We start from the raw sequence: 15,393 nt of genomic DNA on the forward strand, positions 1-15,393 counted from the left end.
AGTCTGCCCCTAAACCTTTAATGCGCTTTTCATATGGTTAGAGTGAGGTTGGTAATGTTGCCTAACCTAGTTTCACATTAATTATTAATATTATAAACTTTAGACGCTAGAACTTAAATTTTTGAAGCTAACTCGCGTTGGTTATAAATGCAGCTACGGACTGAGGCTAACAGCTCACAAAGTGTCTAAAGTAAACTAAGTCCTCTATGTACCGTATCTATTCCCACTCCCACATAAATGATTATTACCTAATATTTAAATGGACTTCGTTCTTTTGGTTTTGTAATAGTGCATAGTGTTTGATACTTTAATTAACAAGAGTTTGGAAGGAAATACTATTTTTCCTTATCTTTCGAGAGAAAGATAAAAATGTGAAATATTAATATAAAAATTTTAAAAAAAAAATTTGTGTTCTTAAAACTCTAGTAATCACAAGTTTTTTCAAAACCTTTTCATCACTTTCCCAATATTGCCAAATGGACTACAAAAGAAATTTGAGTGAAGGGTTGTGGCTAGTGATGGTTTAGGACTTTCTTATAATGGATTTGGGTGTGTTTGGATTCAAAATTTTAGATCTTTTATGGTTTTTGCATTTTACACTGATATGTAATTAGATACCTGAATCTGACCCCGTTAAGTATTTAAATTGCTAAGATAACCTAGCATTAGCATTATTATATTATAAAAATATGCAAGAAAATAATTTTAATTAAAAAGGTGTCTCTTTTTTTCCTCTTAAGATATTATTTAGTTTAGTGCAAAAATGCTTACTAATACTATAAATTACGTAAACATTGTATTAGATGCTTTTATCTATACTATTATTTAAGGGGTTTTCCCTGTTTGGATTCCTCATTTTGAATGCCTAAAGTATCCTTATCATACCCACTTACAAGTTTTCAACTAAAGGAGATAAATATGTAAGTTAAAAGTCCTCCACTTTAAAACCCCAAACTCATGTACGCTTCGCAGTTTCTATCTCACTTTCTATCTCTCATTCTTCTTCAGACTGAAGACATTTAGTTTAGCTCTACATCCTCCATTCTTTTTCTTCAGAATAAAGACATTTATTGTCAGAAGCTCCAACAAATTTTCAAGTTCTATCTTTTGCAAGTTTCTCTTTGTTTTCTTTTCTTTGGTTTATGATTGACTTTCTTTGAGCTCTACTTTTTTTTTAATATATGTATCACGTTAACTCTTTTTTTTTTAAATGTAATTTTGAAATAAAAGGTTCCTTCCTATACTCTACCACTGTACTTCTTAATGAATTGTCATTTCATGTTGTAGGTATTGTGATCCAAAGACAGGGCTGCCTTATGTTACAAAAGAAGCATTCAACCAACAAATTTTCAGGTTCTATCTTTTGCAAGTTCCTCTTTGTTTTCTTTTCTTTGGTTTTTTTATATGTATCACGTTAACTCTCTTTTTTTTTTCCTTTTTTTTTAATGTATTTTTGAAAATTTGAATTGAAATAAAAATAGTTACTACAATACTCCCTAATTAATGATCAAAATATAAATGATCAATTACTATTTCCTCACTTCTTCTTCTTTTCCTTCTTCCTATTTTTTTTTCTTTTTAAGAATTTTTTTTACCATCATTGTATATGTTTTTGGCGTTAAAGTTTTTTAATTTTTTTTTACCATCATTGTATATTTTTTGGTGTTAAATTTTATTTTTATTTAGTTATTTACTTAAATAGTTGATGATGTGGTGATTAGATTTTAAAGAGTCCATGATAGAGTTAAATTCTAAAAAATCTTTATATTCTATTTCGTCACTTTTTTTTTTCCTTCTTCTTTCTTTTTTCTTTTTAAGATTTTTTTTTTACCATCATTGTATATGTTTTTGGCGTTAAATTTTATTTTTTTATTTAGTTATTTATTTAAATAGTTGATGGTGTGGTGATTAGATTTTAAAGAGTCTATGATTGAGTTAAATTCTAAAACAATTTATCTTTATTCTAAACAATTTTAATAGAATTTTCAGGAAAAAAAATAATCTCATCAAAATTTAAATTAAACACAAACTCTAACAAACTTATGCTGTTATCTTTAATAATTTGCATCCATTATAAATTGAAATTACTTTATTTTCTAATTACAAAAAATTCCTACGAGTGTGATGAATATTATGCATATGTGTTTGTGAGAACTTCAACCACTAAGAAGTTTTTTTTTTGGTAGTGGGTAAAGAGTGCTATTTCAACTGGGGGGGAGTGTTTTTATTTTTTATTATTATTTTTTATATATATGAACGTGGAGAGTGTTTTGGTGTACTGGGGGGTGTTTTTTTTTATAGAACTTTTTTTTTCAATAGGGACGTGGGCAGATATTTGATAGTGTGTGTTTCTTTTTTTTTTAGGGTTTTTTTTTTTACTTGAATCTCTAAAGGTTTCATAGTGAAGATTTTTTTTTTTTTAGTTTTTTTTTAAACTACTGGAAAGAGTTTGTATTTGTGAGAAGTTAGGTGGGTAGATAATTGATAGAACGTTATTTGAACGTCGGGAGGTTTTTTTTTTTTTGGTTGATGAACATGGGGACTGTTTTGGACCTTTTGGTGTACTAGGAGTGTTTTTTTTTTTATTGGGTGGCCGGGGTATTTTATTTTATTTTTTTTAAAGAATGGGGGATAGTATTTCAATGTAGAAGTAGGAGTAGTGTTTCAAACGTGGGTAGGAATTTATTTTGGATGGAATTTACTATTTTAACCCTATTTTGATTAATTTAGATTAATAAAATTAGGGGTACTTTTGACAATAAGAAAAAGCAATAACTAACTTTCCGAATCCTCTTAATATATATAGATAACGCTCATGCTAACTTTGGTTTATTGAATAAATTTTTTTTTTAAATACTTGGTTTAACCCTAATTCTTTTATCTTTCTCAGGTTGACGTAGGTACAAATTTTTCGGATTGCATTGAGGAGTCATTGGAATGGAATATTAGATAAGTTCGGGTGGGAGACTTTACAAGAATTATTATGTGTATTAAACCTCACATAAAGTGGTTGTTATCTAAGAAATTGTTGTAAAAAAAATTCTTTTGTAATAGAAACTATATTTATCATTTGTATAATTTTATGTCAAATTCAATTTAAATTTTTTTCCATAAGTATTAATTTACTACTTCATAAAAAATGTTACGTACTTTTTTCTTAGTTTTAAAGGTTGTTGATGTTGTTCATATATTTGAAATTTAAACTATTTTTAACTTTTGTTATGGATGTGTAGTAAGTGGCTAACTTTTAGGACTAAAAAACTAATTTTTTGGATTAAAAAAAATTGATAAATGTTATTAAATTTTAAAAAAAAGAACAACAACACCAAAACAAACGTGTATCTCCTGCCATAAAATTTGAAATTTAAGCTTTTATTTACTTATGTTATGGACGTTTAGTAAATGGCTAAATTTTAGGATTAAAAAATACATTTTAGGATTAGACAAAAATTATAACTGCCATACATAAAAGTTGAAAAAAAAAAAAAAAAACAAACAACATCAACAACACCAAAAAGGGGGGGGGGGGGAAACAAACAAATGTGGATGTGTAGTTACTAAATTTTAGGATCTTTCTAGGAGCATTTCCTTTAACAAAAAACTTATTAATTTACTTATGTACCTTATAAAAATGCAATATAAGTATTGATAATCATAGTTTGTCAATTTTAAACTCATTGGATACTTAGCTATTGTAAAAATTAGTAGAAGCATCCAAAACCCAATCCAAAAATGCAAGCCATGTATCAGGTGGTTGGGTAGTTTTTAAACGTGGGATAGAAAGTGAGATTTTTAAAAAATAGTACATGGATAGAACATGGGATTTTTTTAAATGTGTAGTTTTTTTTCCAAAATATGGAAGAGATTAAAAAAAAAAGAGGAAAACGTGAATTTGTGTTAAAAAAAAAAAAGGTGGTCGGGTAGTTTTTAAATATAGTACATGGATAGAACATGAGATTTTTTTTTAAACGTGTAGTTTTTTTGTTTTTTTTGTTTTTTTATAAACTTTTAAATAAGGACTAGCCTCTGAGCACATGCTCACGCGCGTGCTTAGATGCTCTTTGATTTTTTGGGTAAGGATTAATTTAAAACATTTATTATAATTTGGGATTACTACATTTTTCAATCACTAAAAAAAAAAACCTAGGGGTGCGATGAGTATTATGTGTTGCGAAATAATTTTTCATCGCACCCCTAGGTTTTTTTTTTTATGATTGAAAAATGTATTAATCTAAAATTATAATAAATTCTAAATTAACCTTTACTCAAAAAATAGAAGAGCCTCTGAGCACACTCGTGAGCACGTGCTCAGAGGCTAGTTTTAGATTAAACCAATTTGATCCAACTTGTTTGACTTGACTCATGGTTAGATAGATGGGTTAGGGAGCTATAAATATACTCTAGAAAGTTTGAAAAAGGACTCTTAAAATTTAATAGGGTTTGATATAAAAAGATTCAGAATGTTTGGATTTGAAAAGAATTTTTGCATCCTAAACCCAACCAGTTACTACTACTCCTAGTCATGGCCAAATACCATTAGAAAGAAACAAGTTGTGACCACATTTTTCTTGCCAACATTAAACATTAAAACGAAAAAACATATATACATACACACACGCACATATCTTCCCCCTATGATCCAAGTTATCATGCCGAGCCCAAACCCTGTCTTTTTTTTTTTTCTTCATTCCTTCAATTTGAGAGAATTTGAGGGAAACAGATTCCATAATATTTCGTTACTAATCACTAACTGTGCAATGCATATAAAAACACTTTATATGCTTGCAAAATTTCAAATGAATTGAGATCAAAAACCATCTCATCTATAACACATTTAAATTTTATAATTTTGTATTATGAAATTATACATAAAGTATGAGTCTATGAATTGAACAATAAATAATATTCAATTGATATGAAATTTGACATATGTGATAAGAATAGATAGAACATGCATTCCAATGGTGGGATTTTTAAGATATTAATTTCATAAAAAGTTATTTAATATTGACTAAAGTTACGTCAAGTGTAACTTGATCTTGTCCCACACACACACACACACATATATATGAGTTAGGTTCATATTACACCTAGTATAACTCTAATCAATGTTACTAATGATGCTGAAATCGCTAGTCAAGTAGGTTCATCCAGATAGGTCATCATGGACATCATCTCTATACCTGCAAGAGTAAGAATGGAATCTTCTCTAAGTGGCCACCGGTGTGGTGCTGGCCACGGAGTTTCCGATGGTAAAGTCAAAGACTAGAAATGGTAGATAGGGCTTATAAGAACTAGAGTGAAGCGAGTGTGTATGTATGTACCTTCTTTGGCTCTGAGATGTGTCTTATATACATTCTCATTCTTTCTAGCCATTGTACCCTATTCATGGTGGTATAATTGCTTATTTTGTAACACCTCTGGGCTCATTCGATGTGGGCTTTGATGGGTCTCCAACGGTCTTCTTGGACGATTGGTAACCGTTCGAGGCATTGAATACTCCTCTTTATGGCACTTCTACCATCGTCCATGCTGAGGTGGGATGGAAGATGGTACTTGATGGGCTTGTCTGGATTGATATTTATTGGGCCTATCAGCTACCCCCTCGGTCTTGTGGTTGTCCTTACGTGTAATGATAATCATAGGAAGATGTAAGGTTTTTTGTTCAGAGTGACCCTTGGGATTCCGTTTTAGTCGCATTTAATGCGTAGTGGCAGTGTCGTATGCAGCGTGGCCACATGGCACATATTGACTAGTTGAATTCAATGCTTTACTCATGTGTATTTTGGGTTTCCCGCTGATTTTTGGTTTTTCGTTCCCAACTCTATTAAACTTGGTTTCTTTGTCTCTTTCCTCCTATTTGCGCCATTGTTGCTTTGTGTTTCTCTTCTTCGAGCTTCCTATCACGTTTCTCCTTTCTAGGATTGTTCCTTTTTGAGGTACAATTTCTTTTCTCATGCTTTAATCTTTTGTAGCGAGCTTTATCGGCAAAAGGTCACTGGTATTTTCCTTTTCTTGTTTTGGGGTTTGGATTTTTTTCCCCCTTTTTCCTTCTTTCGGGTTCCATGGTAGATAGCTCTGAGGTTAGGAGACTTTGTCCTTCCCTTTCATTTTTCTTTGCGCACTTAAGGGCTTCTCTAGGCTCTTCTTGTTCTTTTAGCTCTTTAATTGAGGGTTTTGTGTTTAGGGGTAGTGGCTTAGGCCTAGCGTTGGCTAATCTACTCCCTCTCCTTCATGAGTTAGTGGATTGGTTTGAGGGAATAGTGGGTGAACGGAGAGCTATGTCGGAAGTAAGGTCCAGTGAGCTAGAAACTAGGTTGTCGTCTAGCGATGACCCTGTTAAGGTGGAGGAGGATACCGTGCCTTCTGGCCTAAGAGAGGTTATGGCTTTTCATGCCCTCGGGGAGGTGTGTGGTCTAGACGCTAACACTTTCTCTAGGTTTAGGGATAGGTTCCAATTCCCTAAGAGGGTTCGGGTTCGTCTTCCTTATGGAGAGGACAAGACTGTCATTTTTTGCCTGGAGAGGTGTGTTTCTACTTTCTATGAGGCTGCCTTCCTGTACGGTCTTAGGTTTCCTATCCGCCCCTTTATTATAGATCTTCTGAATCATTTCAACATCACTCTTGGGCAACTTATGCCATATTCATGGAGGATTGTTATCAGTTGCATGGAGATATGGATGGCTGTCACTAAAAGGGACATGATTAGGGTGGACGAATTCATATATTTGTACCATCTAAAGGAGTTAAAGGAGAATGGATACTACGAACTTGTGCCCTGGGTCAAGAAGGTTAGGATCATTAGGGATCTACCATCGTCCTTTTGATATTGGAAATCGAGGTTCTTTTTTATGTCTGGGGACGAATAAGAGACTCCTTCCGATGAGTTCTGGGGTGACGTTCCTAGGTTTCTTCATTGTTGAAAAGCCCTGAGTCTATTAGGTTGTGTGCCCTTAAATCCTATTGTATGATGTTATGTATGACATTATGTATGACATTAATGCTGCAATTAATAAAGTTGTTTTATTATTATCTAAAAATAATGATAACATGAATATTGTGACATTATCATATAGTCCATGAGATGCATAGTATGTGATTTATGTGAAAAGTCACAAATATAAATCACAAGTTCTTTGTGAACTCAAAATTTTAGTTCGTAGCCGGTGATAAAATTGGGCATTTCATTTGCGAAGAATATAACATATCAACTAAAATGATTTGTCTTGATCATGGAAATGAAGATTTCTAATTGATATGTTGATACATTTTAAGAGTTAAAACATATTGAACTGGATCGCTGTGAGATTTATTATTCTCCTAACGACTGTCAAATGAATAATAAATCTCACGACTTATATTTACATGAACTATTAATCTTGAGAGAATAATGGACTTGATCACGAGGTGTAGGTTGTTGTAATATATCAGGAGTGAGATCTAAAGTCAATGATCAAAACCTCAGTATGTTGAACAACCACATTTAGTAACATATATTCTCCAGATGGAAGTCATAGTCTCTTAACGGAGATACAAAATATTCCCTTGGGATAAGTTTAATGGTTTAATTATTCAAAGAGTTAGGCCTAACCATTTTAGGAAGGAATTACTAAAGTATATATTTATGGAATTGAATTTCATAAATATATGATGAATAACTTAAAGGATTAAACCGGATACTCAAGGAATTAAGATGTAGTAATCTTCAAAGTGGCAGTCTATATTCATAACTTTGATTACTACGAATATTGTATGAAGGGGTTGCATGTACAATAAAGTCTTGGGATATAATTTATAAATAAGGCCTAGAGTGCAACTATATATATATATATATATATATATATATATATATATAGTTGTATTAAATATAGTTAATGGTAACTTTGGACTTGTCAAGAGTTGACAGAAAAGCCCAAGGCCCATTAGAGCTAATGTCTTATTGGTCCCTTTTGGTCCCACTCCAAGCCACATACTAAAACCCAATTGGAAAGGCCCAAAAGGACAGCCGAATTAGATAATCAATTAAATACAAAGGGAGAAACATATAGAATATTATTGTGTGTGTAAAACTATTATGAAAGGGGGTGTATGTGAGTCAGAGATACACTCTTATTCTCCCTTGGAAACTAATTTAGAGATCACACTTCTTGGGCGTTAGTGGAATTGGAGCGAAGATTAAAAGTGTTACCAAGTGCTTCTGATCTTAGTTTCGAAATTCACCGCTTCAAGGTACGCTTTCTTGTTTTTAAATTCTAAAATTTACATAGTGCATGTTATCAATTGCCAATAAAGTAGATCTGTTTATTTTCCGCTACGTATGTTTTGTACGCGATACAAACATGTATTTTTCCAACAATTGGTATTAGAGCGGTCTTCAATCTCGAATTGTATAACATGTTTTGTGAGTTTTGGGAACAAGATCATAGTTTCATGATGTTAGAAAGTTATGCAATTGATTTTCTACATGGTTGATTGAAATTATGTTTTGATGAAAACTAATTTTGATGTTATGATGTTGTTTAAGTTTGATTCAATTATGTTAAATTGAACTCTAAGGCTATAGCACCAATGAAATTTAGTATTGATATCAATCTTTATGTATTATGTTCATATGATGGTTGTTTGTTCATGAAAAACTATTGAAAATTTCCTTAGACAAATTCTGGAAATTCGAAGTTCACAAGTTTTGATCAGTCGAAAATCGCTTTCAATAATCAAGTGAAATAGGGGCCAATCTGCTTGATTTGATTGATATTCAATTACTAGTCAATCGATCAAATTTTATTTTTCGATCAATCGAGCAGCGATCACTATCAATCGAGCTAGGAAAATTGTCAAGTTCGAATTTTTAAATTTTTTTCGACCGATTGAGGGGCATATTCGATCGATCAAAAGAAGTAAATTTTTAATGTTTCTAAGTTTTTTCAAATGGATTAAGTGCAAGGCTGTGTGTGATTGGATTACACATGATTTCTAAATAAAAACCTTTAATTTAAAATATCTAGTGGGAGAGAGATACAAGGGTTGGATTTCATGGCCTCCATTGTCGGTGTATAGTAGTATGAAATATATACTTTGTCTTTACTTTGAGCTTGGCATTCTAGGCGGAGAGTATTTATTTCATGGTACTACAAGATTGAACATCCTAGTTTATAGTAGTTTGATCAAACACTTTGTCTTAGCCTTGAGCTTTGCATTCCATGCGAAGGGTGTTTTGAATCATGGTACTACAAGTTAAACTTGTTAAGGGAGATGATATGTGGCTACACATGATTCTAGACAATGGTACACATTAGACTAAATATTATAGTATCCTTTATGCTGAGTTCTTACTATGATTATTTAGAGGCTAAAGGTATAACGGCATATTATATATGTTTAATAAGAGTTATCATGATAGCACTAATAATGAAAATAGTTCTCAGTCAATCATAGTATTTAATATTCACTCTATGCTGAAGGATATTGAATATGGGATTGGGTTGTCGTTGCAAATATTATATTGTGGTTTTATTAAGGTTCCATGCTATATGTTTATATGCTAAATTGATAATGTCTAGTTTACTTATTATATTCATGTTTATTGTTTTCAGATTTAAATCATGGCATCATTTAGCCCACTTGTTGCTATTCTTAATCAAAGCAAACTGACTGGATCCAATTATGTTGACTGAAAAAGAAATTTGGACATTGTTCTTACTGCTGAAGAGCACAAATATGTGCTTACTTAACCATGTCCTAGCTTTCCATCATTAGATGCTCTTATTGAAAAAAAACAACGATATGATCATTGGTAGAAATCTAATAAGATGGCCAAGTGCTATATCGTAGCATCTACTTCAAATGTTCTACAACATCAAATGCAGGATGTAGAACTAGCTTCAGACATAATGCTAAGTCTGAAGGAAATGTTTTGTGAGCAAGGCCATTTTGCAAGGTAGGAAACTATGAGGCAAATTTATAATACCAAAATGACTGAAGGAACTTCGGTTAGAGTGCAATGTCTTAGGATGATCTCTAATAAGAATATATTGGAAGTTTTAGGTGCCGATATTAATGGAGAATTCCAAGTGGATATGATACTCCAACTACTACCGGAATCATTCAAGGATTTCAGACTTAATTATAATATGAACAAAAAGATTTATTCTTTGTCTGAATTGATGAATGAATTGGTAGCAGCGGAAAGCATCCTTGGTACTTCTAGTGTTGATGCTAACATGGCTGAAGCTTCTACTTCTCAACCTTAGTCGAAAGGCAAAGATAAGAAAAAGAAGAAAAAGGACTTCACCAAGCAAAATGGTAAACAAATTTCCTTAGGAGTTGCCAACAAAGGAAAGAAAACCAAAGGAAAGTGTTTCCATTGTGGTGAGAAAGGACATTGGAAGAGAAATTATCCAATTTTCAAAGCTGCCAAGAATAAGGGTATGAAAAGTTCATTTCTTCTTGAAATATGTTTAGTACAAAATTCCACGAATTCCTGGTGTGTGGACTCAGGTTGTACTAATCATATCTTCAATTCTTTGCAAGGGTTCCAAGAGACCAGAAAGATAAATGAAGGAGAGCTATTGCATACTTTGGCTAACAAGTAGCAGGATTCCAATTGTAGCTGTTGGAGTGTTTAATCTATACTTTAAGTCTAGAGTTTTAATATTGGAAGACTATTTGTATGTACCTAATGTTTGTAGGAATTTAATTTCTGCAACTTATTTAGGTAAATATGGATATTGTGTTATCCTGAAAGATAATGTTGTAATAAAGAATGATAAAATGTTTATCTATTCTAGCAATATTGTGGATAGTTTTTATATTTTAACTCCTAATGAGCATGAATTTTATAATTCTGAATTAGATAATAACTCTCATGTGAAATCATTAAAGAGAAAGTTTCCTTCTACTAGTGATGCATATCTTTGGCACTTGCGTTTGGGTTATATTAATTCAAATAGGATTCAAAGACTTATCAAAGATGGAATCTTAGTGCCCATGGACTTTGATATTTTTCTAGTTTATGAATCTTAATGCAAAGGTAGAAGAGCCCAAGAGTTGCTAGAACTAGTACATTCAAATGTATGTGCTACTATGTTAATCCAAGCAAGAGGTGGCTTTGAGTATTTCATTACTTTCACTGATGATTACTTTAGATTTGGTTATGTGTACCTAATGAAAAGGAAGTCCAAAAATTTTGAAAAGTTCAAAGAGTTTAGGGCTGAAGTTGAGAATCAATTAAGTAAACACATAAAAGCCATTCGATCTGATTGAGGTGGCAAATACCTTCTTAGGAATTTCAAGGATTACTTAACTGAAAATGGTATCATATCCTGGTTGTGCACCCAGAACTCCACAACAAAATGGTGTAGCAGAAAGAGGGAATAGGACTCTTTTAGATATGGTTAGATCCATGTTGAGTTATTGAACTCTACCAATTTCCTTTTAGGGATATGCCTTAAGTACTGCTATGTATCTTCTGAATTTAGTACATTCAAAGTCTATTCCTAAAACACCTATAGAGTTGTGGACTGGGCATAAACCTAGTATGAGACATCTCCATATTTGGGGTTGTCCAGCACATGTGTTGAAAGGAAAGTCTGACAAGTTACAGTCTAAAACAAAAATGGTATTCTTTGTAGGGTATCCAAAAGAAACGGTTGGAGGTTTACTCTAGTCTTTAAGATAATAAAGTGTTTATTAGTACAAATGCCAAATTCTTGAAAAATGACTATATGAATGATTATACTCCTAGAAGTAGAGTTGTTTTGGCTAAAATGAATGAACCTATAGTTGAACAACCAATGGATGAAACTAGGGATGATGTGGCCGTATTAGATACACCACAAGATATTACTCATGAGATGACAAGTACACAGGTGCCTCGTCGTAGTGGGAGAATTGTCCGGCCTCCTATATGATTTATTGGTTTTGGCAAAACTTATGAAGCTATCTCAAAAAAAGCTGAATTGAATCCCTACACTTATGATAAAGTAATGAATGATATAGATGCACATCATTAGGTCCAAGCTATGAAATCTGAATTGGATTCTATGTATTCCAATCATGTATGGGATCTTGTGAAGGCGCCTAACGGCATTAAACCTGTTGGTTGCAAATGGGTTTACAAGAGGAAGAGAGGGATAGATGGAAAGGTTGAAACCTTTAAAGTAAGACTAATGGTGAAAGGGTATACACAAAAAGAAGGTATTGATTATGATGAAACCTTTTCACCAGTAGCCATGCTTAAATCTATCAGAATTCTCTTATCCATTACTGCTCATTATGATTATGAGATTTGACAAATGGATATCAAGATTGCATTTCTCAATGGCAATCTTGAAGAAGAAATCTACATGTTGTAATCGGAAGATTTCATAGCAAAGAACCAAGAGCATATGATATGCAAGTTGGAAAGGTCTATTTATGGACTTAAGCAAGCATCTAGATCATGGAACATTAGATTTGATCAAGCAATCAAGTCATTTAGTTTTGAGCAAAATCTAGATGAACCATGTGTGTACAAGAGACATCAAGATAAAGTAGTAATGTTCCTAATGCTTAATGTTGATGATATTCTACTCATTGGAAATGATGTAGGGGTAATGTCATCAGTAAAGGTTTGGTTGTCAAGCCAATTTAATATGAAGGACTTGGGTGAAGCTAACTATATTATAGGGATCAAGCTTTAGCGAGATTAAAAAAATAGAATGTTAGGTTTATCACAAGCTAGATATATAGATAAGGTTCTAGAATGGTTTAGCATGCAAAACTACAAGAAATGATTACTTTCTTTCAGACATGGAGTTCCTCTGTCTGATGACCAAAGGCCTAAGACTCTTAAGGAAGAAAACATAATGAGACAGATTCCTTATGCTTCTGCAATGGGAAGTCTCATGTATGTCATGCTTTGTACTAAACCAGATATTTGTTATTCAGTTGGCATGGTCAGCCGATATCAATCAAATCTACGACCTAAACATTGGCAAGCGGTAAAGCATATTCTCAAGTATCTAAGGAGAACGAGAAATTTTATGCTTGTATACCATAGTGAGGATTGATTCCCATTGGCTATACAGATTCAAATTTTTAGTCGGATCTTGATTTTAGAAAGTCCACTTCAAGTTGTATTTTCACCTTGGGAGGTGGAGCCATAAGTTGGAGGAGTGTTAAGTTATCTTGTATTGCCGACTCCACCATGGAAGCCGAATATGTTGCTGCTTGTGAAGTGGCAAAGGAAGTTGTTTGGCTTAAGAAATTCCTTTCTGATCTTGGTGTTGTGAGAATTGAGCAAGTTCTTATCACATTGTTCTGCGACAATAGTGGAACGGTTGCACAATCCAAGGATCCAAGGAATCACAAGAAAGGAAAACACATAGAAAGAAAGTACCACATCATTCGAGACATTGCTGTTCGTGAAAATGTAGTTGTAGCAAAGATTGATAGTGCAAAGAATCTATCGGATCCCTTTACCAAAACTTTGCCCCAAAGGACTTGCAAGTCACATTTGGAGGAGATGGGAGTTAGATTAGTGCACAATAGCATTTAGGGCAAGTGAGAGATTGTTAGGATGCGTGCTCTTAAATCCTATTATATGATGCTATATATGACATTAATGTTGTGATTAATAAAGTTGTGATTAATAAAGTTGTTTTATTATTATCTAAAAATAATGGTAATATGAATATTGGGACGTTATCATATAATTCATGAGATGCATAGTATGTGATATATGTGAAAAGTCACAGAAAATATAAATCACAAGTTCTTTATAAATTCAAAATTTTAGTTCGTAGTTGGTAATAAAATTGGGTATTTCATCTACGAAGACTATAACATATCAACTAAAATGATTTGTCTTGATCATGGAAATGAAGATTTCTAGTTGATATGTTTTAAAAGTTAAAACATATTAAACTGGACCGCTGTGAGATTTATTATTCTCCTAACGACTGTCAAATGAATAATAAATCTCATGACTTATATTTACATGAACTCTTAAGCTTGACAGAATAATAGACTTGATCATTAGGTGTAGGTTGCTTTGATATATCAGGAGTGAGATCTAAAATCAATAATCAAAACCTCAGTATGTTGGGAAACCACATTTAGTGTGGATGGAACATATATGCTCAAAATGGAATTCATAATCTCTTAACGAAGATATAAAATATTCCCTTGAGATAAGTTTAATGGGTTTGGTTATTCAAAGAGTTAGGCCTAACCATTTTAGTAAGGAGTTACTAAAGTATATATTTATGAAATTGGATTTCATAAATATATGATGAATAACTTAAAGTATTAACTCAGGTACTCCAAGAATTAAGATGAAGTAATCTTCAAAGTGACAGTCTATATTCATGACTTTGTCTTACTACAAATATTTTATGAAGGGGTTACATGTACAATAAAGTCTTGGGATATAATTTATAAATAAGGCCTAGAGTACAACTATATTTATGTAGTGTTATTAAATATAGTTAATGGTAATTTTGGACTTGTTAAGAGTTAACAGAAAAGCCTAAGGCCCATTGAAGCTAATGTCTTGTTGGTCCCTTTTGGTCCCACTCCAAGCCACATACTTAAGCCCATTTGGAAAGGCCCAAAAGGCCAGCCCAATTTGATAATCAGTAAGATACAAAGGGAGAAACATACAGAATATTATTGTGGGTAACACTATTGTGAAAGGGGGTGTATGTGAGTGAGAGATACACTCTTATTCTCCCTTGGAAACTGATTGATAGACTACATTTCTTGGGCGTTAGTTGAATTAGAGTGAAGATTAAAAGTGTTCCCAAGTGCTTCTGATCTTAGTTTTGAAATTCACCTCTTCAAGGTACGTTCTCTTATTTTTGAATTCTGAAATTTACATAGTGCATGTTATCAATTGCGAATGAAGTAGATCCATTTATTTTCCACTACGTATGTTTTTTATGTGATACAAACATGTATTTTTCCAATAAATTCTAGGTGCATCATCCTTTTGGAAGTCCCTTTTCGCTCTTTTTTTTTTTTCTTTTGTGGCTAATCTTTCTACTCTTTGTGTAGTTAAGAAGCGTCCAATGCTCAAGAGCAGGCATAAGAGGCGTGTCGAAGCAGCTACTAAATATGCCAAGACTATTGACGACTTCAACGACCTTGTTAACTCGAGAACCTGAGCTCGTCATTGCCTCGGTCCAGAGCCTTCCTCCTTAGTCCTGCATGCCATTGAAATCGAAGAGAAGAAGAGTTAGTGTTTATTTGGTTCATCACTGACTTGGTTTTTTTTCTTTCCCCCTCTTTTTTACAAGTGTCTCTCTGCTGCAAAGATGACAACGAAGTTCAATCAGGGGATATATGCTAAGATAAGGGCCAAGAAGAACAAGCCCCTCTCCAACCTCAAGAAGAGGGTGGTGCATGTCGTGG

The 15,393-nt window shown here is 32.8% G+C and overlaps 1 long non-coding RNA gene across 1 annotated transcript; it reads left to right on the forward strand.

Annotated features, from left to right (window-relative positions):
* Positions 1-216: 216 nt before the first annotated feature.
* LOC142608338 (uncharacterized) lies at positions 217-10,477 on the forward strand. The gene is made up of 3 exons (XR_012839462.1): positions 217-1,353; positions 2,891-2,959; positions 9,594-10,477. It is a non-coding gene; the product is annotated as an uncharacterized LOC142608338 (long non-coding RNA).
* Positions 10,478-15,393: the final 4,916 nt, after the last annotated feature.

Source organism: Castanea sativa, chromosome 8, assembly GCF_040712315.1.
Source record: "Castanea sativa cultivar Marrone di Chiusa Pesio chromosome 8, ASM4071231v1".
In the NCBI taxonomy this organism is placed as follows: Eukaryota; Viridiplantae; Streptophyta; class Magnoliopsida; order Fagales; family Fagaceae; genus Castanea; species Castanea sativa.